A 9,694-nucleotide genomic window follows, 5' to 3' on the forward strand; every position below is an offset into this window, starting at 1 on the left:
ACTGCTTCCTTACCTGACAAAACAACACTGCCCCTTCATCCCATAAGCGTAGGAGCCAACTCACTAGGGGCTCCCCAGACCTTTGTATTGTTTTGCCAGCTCATGAAGTTCAGTTTATGTAAACTCCCGTACTTCTTCAAATTCAACATCTCTGGGGTTGCGATAATGTACCTCCCTATCTGCCATATCCTCTCTATCATGTTGCCATTTCCTATGCTTAGTAATGAGAGGTCTGGCCAGTGGCGGCCCGCCCATAGGGGGCGCCCGGGCGCCGCCCCCCCTCTCCCTAGGTGTAAAAAAAAAAAAGTAAAAAAAAAAAAAAATAAAGTAAAAAAAAAAAACGGGCCCTTTAAGACATTTAAAAAAAAAAAAAAAATGTCATTTAACAATTTAACATAGTGTACTGTGACGCCGGTCACAGTGCACTATGAGAAGCGCCACGTCCATGCAATCACAAGATTGCATTCATGGCGCTTCATTTGCGGGTTAAAAACCCGCCTTGCGGCGCACAGCAGAACGCCGACTAGCTTCCGCCCGTAAAATCACTGTGATTCTACGGGCGGGAGCATTGTCACTCTTAGACAGGCAGTCACTTCCGGCTTTCGGCTGCTTCACGAAACCCGGAAGTGACGTAGGCAGCTCCGTTCCTTAGCCCGAGCGGAGCTGCCAGACAGTGAGAGGTGAGTCACCGCATAAAGGCTTTCTAGCCTCTACTTTGTGGAGAATGTTCGTGCATTTAGCTGAATGAATGCAAAAAGCTTTCACAGCCAGAAAGGTTTCCCCAGGCCAGGCGACTTTTGCTGTGGCCAATCAGAGAATGAGCTCTGAAGGGGGAACTCCACGCCAAATTTCTGAAAAAAAATTTGACGTGGGTTCCCCCTCCGGGAGCATACCAGGCCCTTAGGTCTGGTATGGATTCCAAGGGAAACCCCCTACGCCGAAAAAATGGCGTGGGGGTCCCCCCCAGATCCACACCAGACCCTTATCCGAGCACGCTACCCGGCCGGCCAGGAAAGGGGGTGGGGACGAGCGGGCCAGAAGACCGGGCCACCGCCTGTAAAAGAGCTATAAGAAGGCGCGGTGGCCCGGCAGAAGAACCGAAGAGGGGGACAAGACCCCCGAAGTCGGGAGAAGAGGCCGGCGGCGAGGAAGAAAGCCGGACTCCTCCGCTAGTAAAAGAGCTACAAGAAGATAGCGGAGGAGTCCGGCGAGAAGACCCCCGAAGACGGAAGACCCCCGGAGCTGTGCAATAAAATATTTTAACCCTGTGTTGTGTTTTTTTTTTGTACTTTTTTTCACAGGTGAATGGGTAGGGGTACATTGTACCCCATACTCATTCACATAGGGTGGGGGGCCGGTATCCGGGGGCCCCCTTATTAAAGGGGGCTCCCGGATTCCGATAAGCCCCCCGCCCGCAGGCCCTTGTCCTCATCAACATGGGGACAAGGTGCTTTGGGGTGGGGGGGCCGCACGCCCCCCTCCCCCAAGGCACCCCCCCATGTTGAGGGCACGCGGCCTGGTACGGCTCAGGAGGGGGGGGGCCGCCCGCTCGTCCCCACCCCCTTTCCTGGCCGGCCGGGTAGCGTGCTCGGATAAGGGTCTGGTGTGGATCTGGGGGGGAACCCCACGCCGTTTTTTCGGCGTAGGGGGTTCCCCTTGGAATCCATACCAGACCTAAGGGCCTGGTATGCTCCCGGAGGGGGAACCCACGTCAAATTTTTTTTCCGATTACATAAGGGGCGTGTTTTATGAGAAGTGGGAGGGGCCAAAATGGTGGGCGGGGTCATGATGGGCGGGGTCTGGCGCCCCCCCATCCAAAAACTTCACCAGCCGCCACTGGGTCTGGCATATTTTTTCTTTCCCACTAGCAGATCATCATGCAAAATATCAAACTCTCCTCATCCTCACTATCATTTGAGGAGAGCACACCCTCACAATCCCAGTTTTGGGATGTAACAATGGCACTACCCTGGCTTTACTAACAGGTTTACGCCCCTTCCTTTTCCTTAAGGCATTAATTGATTTGGTCATGAGGGCTGCAAACCGCTCTTGAAAATCATCTGCCTGACTAGCGGTTGAACATACATGCTTTGAAGCAACTGCTAGCTGGTCTTTTAATACCTTAACTTCTGCCTCTGCCTTCTCTCTTCTATGTGATTCGATATAAATAGCACGAAGGAAATACCAGCTCACTGTGGACACTGTCCTCTTCTCTTTTTTACTTAAATCCAACCCCTAAAGGCTAAAATCTACAAAATGATCTAAGACTTTATCACCCCAAGTCAGCTTCAAGGGAGAAGCATACTTCACAAATTCTTTAGCAAGAGGCTCCCACTCATTGTCTGTGGCCCAGATAGGTAAGCTGCACACTTCCTTTTGGCCACCAGAACCCTCTGCAACCTTTCTTTTCCTAAACGGCTTACGCCTACACACTACAGAAAAACAGGTCTGCTTCAATTGAATTATAGCACAGATGCGGCACAAGCCCCCAAATGTTTTGCTTTCATCTATCTAGCAAGGTTACTTTGTGGTATAAGCAAGGAAGCTGAGACTTTTGCAGCGTGTAAATGTGCTTTTACTATACAAAGATGCTATACATATAAAACTATTACAATCTTAGGAATACAATACAAGACTGACAGATATGTATAACAAGCAAAATGCCTAGCAAATTAACAGCCTATGGTCTATAACAGTACAAATACACTTAAAAGTTACTTAACTTCTGTTACTGTATGTTCGTGATCTCCACTGACAATCATCATGAGTGACTTCTGATCTTAAAGGATGATGAGCCCCTTCTCCCAGTCTCTAGTCATCCCTTTTTGTTTGTACAAGTTTGTTGCCAAAAGTTAATGGTTACAAACTTGTTTCCATAACAACCGACTAACAGTTATTGTTTTAGTTTGAGAGCTGAAAGAATCTCAGTCAAGTAAGTCTCTTGTTTACTGTAGCTATAGAGACAATAGCATATTGAAACTGTCAATTGAATACAACAATGGTATCTACATACCTGTTGTATGCAACAGCATTTGTTTGAGAAATATCTACTCAAGTCAAAACCTGACAGTATCTCTATGACCAACCACTCTTGTCTTATTGTCCCATGTAATGTTATTTCTGATTAATATAAAAAATCATATTTTAACAAATGCAACACACACGAACAAGTCCATGGGTTTCTGGGGACTGAAAACAATCCCTTGAAGACTGCTGCTGATGCTTAGTGCCAGGCTCCACCTCCATGCTGACACAATCCCCATCCTCCTCCTCCTCTTCCTGTATGATAGGCGGGCCCACAGGAATACTGTCTGGATAAAGGAGCCCTTGAGGGGTAAGGAAGTCCTCCTCTTCCTCCCTCTGTTCTGCCTCAAGTGCCCTGTCCATTATTCCACGTAGCATGTGCTACAAGAGGGACAGTATCACTGATGCATGCACTGTCACTACTCACCATCCTCGTGGTCTCCTAAAATGGTGACCGGACAGTGCCTGCATCCTTGATCATTAGCCACTGGTGTGGCAAAAAAAGCCAAGCTCCCTTAACCCTGTCCTGGTGCCATACTCGCACAAGTACTCATTGATGGCCCTCTGCTCTGTGTGCAGCCACTGCAGCGTTGAGTTTTACCTCGTTGACATGTCACAAATTAGGCATTTCTGGGCCAGGTTGCATTCCTTTTGAAGGTCAGCCAGCCCAGTACTGGCAATATATGACCGGCGGAAATGCCCAAAGACTTTCCTGGCCTGTGTCAGGAGATCCTGTAAGCCCAGGTACCTGCACAGGAACCCCAGCACCACCAAATTAAGGACATGAGCCAAACAGGGAACATGGGTCAAGTTGGTGCCATTGTCGCAAACCACCATTCCTGGCTGAAACTGAAGTGGCGTCAACCACCTCTGAACCTGCCCCTGCAGAGTTGCCAGAATCTCTGCCCCAGTGTAGCTCCTGTCCCCTAAGCAGACCAACTCCAGCACTGCATGTGGCATCCTTTTGCCTGAGTGCTTGCGTAGCCCCTAGAACGCCTTCGGAGCACGCTGGTTCCAAGGAAAAATCTGCAGAGGAAGAGGCCATAGAGGAAGAAGAAGAGGAGGGGTTGGAGGAGAGAGGTGTGGCAGAATCACCACTACCAGCATTTTGGAAGCGTGGTGGTGGAATAAGCTCCAACATTACTGCACCCTATCCTGCATCCTTCCCAGCTGCCAGCAGAGTTACCCAGTGTGCTGTGAAAGAAAGGTAACATCCCTGTCCATGCCTGCTGGACCATGAGTCAGTGGTAATATGCACCTTACCACTGACTGCCCTGTCCAACGAGGCCAAGACATTGCCTTCTACATGCCGGTAGAGAGCCAGAATTGCCTTCCGAGAAAAAAAATGGCATTTGGGAACCTGCCGCTGAGGTACTACACATTCCACAAATTCTCGAAAGGGGGCAGATTCTACCAGCTGAAAAGGCAGCAGTTGGAATGCTAGCAATTTAGCCAAATTAGCATTCAGCCGCTGAGCATGTGGATGGCTGGGACTGAATTTCTTTCGACAGTTTAGCAACTGGGGTAGGGAAATTTTCCTGCTACAATCGGATTTAGGTGTACCGCTAGCAGATTGCCCGCAAGTACTTGGCACACAGCTACAGTCAGCAGCGTCCTGCACATGCGGAGCTCTGTAGTGTGATGTAGTTGGTTGGCTGTCCTTAAGCTGGCCCCTGGAGTGTATCTTGCCTCGTTGGAGATGTGCCTCCGCCTCCTCCTCCCTTCTATCAGGCACCCATATACAGTCAGTAACTTCATCATCCCCTCCCTGCTCTCCACTGGAGCAAACCTGGCAGTATGTTGAAGCTGGGGGAACATGACTGCCAGTTTCTTGTCCTTCTTGGGAACCCCCTCTCTCTGGGCTCACATTACTGCCTTCATCCACAACCTGGGTAACATCGTCGGAGCTTTCAAAATGCTGCGCATCCTCCTGCAGCATGTACCTGACACAGTGGTTGAACAGTTCGGGGGACTCTGTGCATGATGGTGAGGCTAGGGAAGGAGTGACTGATGCCATTGAGCTGATGGAATAGACCGCTTTGGCAGCCAAACTTCCCTTAGCCAGGGTGACAGAGGATGAGGACGGCTTTGTGATCCACTCTAGCAACTCTTCTGCATGTTGTGGCTCAACATGGCCAGCTGTCAAAAAAAAAGGACAAGTGTTCCCTCACGGCTACATGCTGAGAATGCACTGTGTCCACGGCCAGCACTGTTGGCTGTAGACACAGAGCCTGTTCGCCCTCTTTTAGTGGCCTGTGAGCATCTGCCTTTCCTTGGTGGCCTTCCGGACATGCTGTAAAATTGGATTAGCAAAACACCGCCTGAAGTTTACTAGAAAAATTACACCAGGAATGGCCTTCAGTCAGGTATAGGCTTGGCTAGTCTAGAATGCAGTGGATATACCTGAATCACCTGCCTGCCTGAAAGTGTCTTTGAATACGTACACCGGGAATGACCTGTAGTCAAGTATAGGCTTGTGTCAAGATGTCAAGATATGAATACACATATCTGTATATAACCTAGAGTTCCCCTTCAATATACAAAAGTATTTCTTTATATAATGTTTCTTAATTCTTGGGTACTTCTGATATTGCAACACATATCCTGTTATTCACTTATGTCTTTCTAAAATGTCCTGCCAAGTGACATGATAACATGTCATGATAACATATTATTCTCAGAAATGTTGTTTCCAGATGTTATTATGAAGTTTTCCAGTAATTAATAGCTAAATTGCCAAATTGTCAGAATGACCTTTAAATTTGTTATTGTGTAATTGTATTAGCGCCAAAATGACCATTTGATATATGAAATAGATTATCCTGGAATGTATTACGTAGTCTGTATTCTGGTTGTTTGCCAGTCATAGACTGCAATGCTATTGTTTCTCATAAAAAGCGGTGTTGCGCATGTAATATTCATCACTCCCCATTCGCCAGGAGTGGTCCTCTGTATGGAGATTTTCTGAGTAAATATACATTGAGACCGAATGCAAACTTCGTAGATGTCTGTTATTTTAAGGCTGTACTTATCATTTGGTGACCCCGACGTATGAGTCCGCAAGAAGGGATTTAGCAGTAGCATCTAGGGCAGCGTCTGCCCCTATAGGTGAAGTTGATCCTGTAGAGGAAAGGGAAGAAGACACGGGAGAACAAAGTGCTTCCCATTCGCCTTTCCAGGTTACCCCTCAGCAGCAGCAAGCTGTTTCCAGCTTCCCACAGGAGGGAAGGAGTCGAAGGCTGGAGGGAGCCCAAGGGACTTCACAGCGAAGGAGTAGTTTGGGATCTTCATTAGAAAGAAGTGAGGGGGTAATATTTGATAAAGATGGACAAATTTGGCAGTATACCCCATCAAGGCCAAATGCTTTAGCAAAATTCACAAAGGTAGATCAATCACATAGCCCCCTAAGACAGATAAATCAAAAATATAGCCCAGTAACTACAAGGCAAAAGGCAGCAAAACAGAAAACTCTGGGGATACTGCATACTCCAGAAAGAAAAAGAGAGACAAGAGAGTTACTTAGGTCTCTATTAAAGGAAAAGCCGCTAGAGCAGATGCCCCTAAGGGAAGTAGCCCTGCCAGGAGGGGTAGTGGGAGATCAATATGTAGCTAATATGGCTCAGGTTTATGTCTCGTGGAAGCCTAGTGAAATAAGAGCTATAGTAGCAGAACTGCCCAATATGGAAAAATGTCCTAAGAAATGGTATGGGAAAATGATGTGGATGGAAAGGACTCAACAAGCCACATACACAGATATGTGGATCTTGATTGACTGTGTGGTGCCTGAAAAGTATGTGGATGTATGGAACGTATTTGCAAAGAATAAGGGTGCTTGTGAACAATAAAATGTTAGAGAAAAGTAAGTGATGAGTTAGCAAATGGGTTAATCTCTCCCTATCGGTGTGCACGGGACAGCTAGCAAATTGCAGCTGTGCTTAGGATTTCCTGAAAGGGAGGGGTCAACAGGCTCTGTGTCAGTGAGGGAGCAGTGCAGTCAGACCAGACACCTGCTGCTACAGATTCTGACTCGGCAATAAGAATTTAAGAAGAATTAAAAGAAAGTGTAAAGACATGGTCTGGTTAACAGTTTCATGGGATGATTGTTATAGGAAGTTAAAGAATGGAAAAAGAAGCCAGTGCTAGAATTAATGAATAGTGGATCTTAAAGAATCTAAGAGATTAATAAGGATAGCGATAAAAACAGTAAATGTATGTGAAAGTAGCCTTATACACTATAGAAAACAGCACTGCATATAGAAAGTATTGAAGTGCAGGTTGTAGCTCTTCAAATTAAACGAGAAGGACAAAAAAGACTTTGTTAAATATATGTGATGCCAATTTTCCTACTTTGAATCAGCAAGTATTTTCTTGGTTAAGATAAGTAATGATGTAATTACTGCCAACATCACTGAACCTCTATGGGTAAGAGGTGGTGTATCGCCATACTCCCCTAGCAGTTTGCTAGACAGAGAAAATATAATAGTAACTATAATTTTAATGCCTGAAGGGATGGGAGTAAAACATACTTGAAGCAAAGGGAGATGTTAAATTTGCTCCTTATGCCAGAACTTTATTAACCCTAAATAGCAGGGATTACAAGAAGCCCACAAGGGGCTTATGAATCCAGCAGTCTGGATTACTGGAAATTCTCACCAGACTATATGGAAGTGGCCACGGTGAAAAGTCATGGGGATTTAGCCCTGTCAGTACCAAGAATTTAAGCTACCCGGTGATTAAGAATAGATAATAAATAAATAAAAAATGAAAATTTTACTGGGTGAAGGAGACTCAATCCTCCAATAGTATTAGGTCTCTTACAAGAATTATTAAAGCGACATGCAAAGGGTAGTTATAAGTTTATCGAGGATAAATTAACCCCAGCAGTGAAGAAAGAAATGAAAGAAATTTTACTAACAAACCCAAATTTTAGGCTACCTGACTATAGTAAACCTTACTACCTATTTTGTGTAACAAGCCAATGAATATGCTAAAGGAGCAATCTACAAATAGCCATCCAGTGTCATGCCTATGTTGTTTCTGACTGATTTACCTGTTGATTTACACATTTTTGTCTGCCTTACAGGAAAACTTACCTCACAGACCATCCTGGTGCTCCAAAGGGGCTGTTTGTGATGAGGATGGCCTGTGAACTATGAAGGGAAAAATGGTTGCTCCTCCAACTCTGTTTATTTATTTGTTTGCTTTGAGCCATGGGCCTTGCCATGTCTCAAACAGGAGGGATGTGTTGGGTAGCGAACAAACACTGGTGGGCTCTAGGCTTTCATACATATGCTGCTAAATAGATTAATGAATGTGCAATATGTCAAATGTATAACATTGCAAAACCAGTGCCCACTCATATGAAGCATATTCCACATACTGAGGAGCCGTTTCAAATTGTGCAGATTGACTTCTCAGATATGCCCCCTTGTGGTCGGCTAAAGTATCTTTTAGTTTGCATGTGCCAGGAGTAATGCCCGAACAGTAGTAAAATGTCTCATTAGAGAGTTAATCCCAATATTTGGTATAGGGGCTGTTTTCTCCTCAGATAGAGGAGACTTTGATAACAAGTTAATGGCAGAAGTGGTGAATATTCTGGGGATAAGACAGCAGCTGCACACCCCATATACGCCACAAGCTAGCGGGATGGTGGAGTGCAGCAATCAAACTTTAAAAGGGGTATCTGGCCAAGATAACTGTTAATGGGAAAAGCACATGTGTAGAAGCACTGCCAATAGCCTTAGCTACCATTAGGACCACCCCTAAGGAGAAGCATGGACTATCACCCTTTGATATACTACTTGGGCGACCGCCTAAGAGACTTCCTGCAACCCTTGTGCCACCAGAGACAGTGACTTTGCTAAAGGGTCAAGATGCCATGATAGACTATTTACGCAAATTGGCAAATGTGTTTTCTGATACCTTTTCCAGAGCCAAAGCAGGACAACCAGTGGACACAAGTGACGGAACGCATGTACATCAAGAATCGAATACCCCGGACCACTTTGTCTCCTAGGTGGAAAGGTCCGTTTCAGATCATTCTTGTATCTCCAACTGCAGTGAAGCTGAAAGACTACAAGTACTGGGTTCATGGTTCCCATTGTAAAAAAACTATAGGTCCAATGGAACATACAGATCATTCTGCTGTTAGCAGGTATTCTTCTTTACCCTTGCCTTCTAGGTCATCACCGCCAATTACTCGTGCCAGAGCCAGAAGACTCCAGAATGAATCTCCTGGGGCCTAGACCGAATGTGGCGTTATGGAGCGTTATCCTCTGTGGTGGAGTGGTGGTGTAGATTACAGTCATGGCATTCGAATGGACATACCATAAAGAAAAGGGTAAGATACATGACACCTACCTTTTCAATGCCACTGTCACAAGTGAGAAATTGCAACCTGAAGAGAGCCGTAATTCCAATCAAAGAGCAAGAAGAGACACTCATGAGTATCATGTTAAATTGGGTGAACCCTTTCACAACTCCTTTGTGTCCATGCACCTACAGGCAGCAAAGAAACTGAACATTTCTAATTGCTGGATATGCACACACGCACCTATATCACATAAGACTATACCCTTATTAGGTGTTCCCAGCACATTGGCTGAAATAGAGAACAATGCACACTTTGAAGATGTAAGCAGACCTATGGTTGACAGAGTTGTTTCACTCC

The sequence above is a fragment of the Lithobates pipiens genome, unplaced genomic scaffold, assembly GCF_037356315.1.
Source record: "Lithobates pipiens isolate NorthernLeopardFrog02 unplaced genomic scaffold, aLitPip1_a1.2 Scaffold_30, whole genome shotgun sequence".
Classification (NCBI taxonomy): domain Eukaryota; kingdom Metazoa; phylum Chordata; class Amphibia; order Anura; family Ranidae; genus Lithobates; species Lithobates pipiens.